Source organism: Gavialis gangeticus, unplaced genomic scaffold (genome assembly GCF_001723915.1).
Source record: "Gavialis gangeticus isolate Ggan-Ray unplaced genomic scaffold, GavGan_comp1, whole genome shotgun sequence".
Taxonomy (NCBI): Eukaryota; Metazoa; Chordata; order Crocodylia; family Gavialidae; genus Gavialis; species Gavialis gangeticus.
In genome coordinates, this window is record NW_017728998.1 from 40043421 (window position 1) to 40044627 (window position 1207).

The window sequence follows — 1207 nt, forward strand, 5'->3', positions numbered from 1 at the left end:
CAAAGTCGTGGCAGGCGGGATTGGGGGAGAGACATCGACACCCTGAGACCGTAGGGATGGAGCGAAGAATCACCCTACATATCCAGAGCCGAGCAGCACGGGACCGAATGATCGAGGCCTGACGGGTGCACACCTATCTGGGCCAGTCTGCCCTGTCTCATCTGCCAAGACTTGTTGTATACATTTTTGGTATAAAAATGCAGGGGGCTCCCCATTAAATGCCCCAGTGCCTAGGGCATTACACATAGCTTCAACCTTCCCTATACCATGTCCTATGCTTCGCAGATGGCATCCAAAGTTCTTAACCTCTAACCCAAACTTGGCCTCACAATATCTGAGGACTTAGTAGGGTTTCCTTCTGACCCAAAACTCAACCTCACAATGTCTGAGGACTTACTGGGGTCCAACTGCGGCCTCAGACATACGTAGACTTATCTTAGCCATTCTACACCCTCCCTGGGGCTTCAACTTTTGCCCTTATACTAGGGCTTCCCACTTATGCCCTCTCACTGGGCCTCCTACTTAAGTTATCACTCTTATGGGGCTGGCCTGTGTGCAGCCCTTCATGCAACCCAACTCTTCATGCCCCTGGTACAGCCCGTCATGCCTGCCTCAGCAGACGTTACTCTGCACTCCTCATGTACAGCCCTTCATGCCACCACCATGATCCCTACTCTGTGCAGGCCTCTACACATACTTCTGCCCCCCCCCCCGGAGTCACTCTTCTGCCTCCTCTCACTGGGGCCACCAGGGTCTTATACCCCATGAGGCTCAGGTGCTTCTCCCTAGATGTGCCTGGCCTCCATGCGTGTCCCTACATCTGGGTTACCCACCAGGTTGTGGGGGGCTGGGGCTATAAGGCACTCCTTACTTGCCTTTCACTAGGGAGGCAACTGGTATGGCTTTTCCTGGGGATCACCTGCCACACACAGACCGACCACACCATCTTACCCTATCAGGGTGTAGTTTTTGGTCATTCCACAGGACCAGGAGCCTCCTGCCATCCCCATAGCTCCTGCCCTTACCTCCCAGATGTTGCAAGCAGCAGCTCCAGCCAGGCGATTTTCACCCTACGGTTGCAGTAGGCAGACTGCTGGCTCACCTGCTCAGGCCTCCTCTTATTGACAGCAGCTGAGATCTCTTCCCCAATCAGGCAGTCCCCTGCCAGCCATGTGACTCCTGACTGGGGAGTGCAACCACCTGCAGG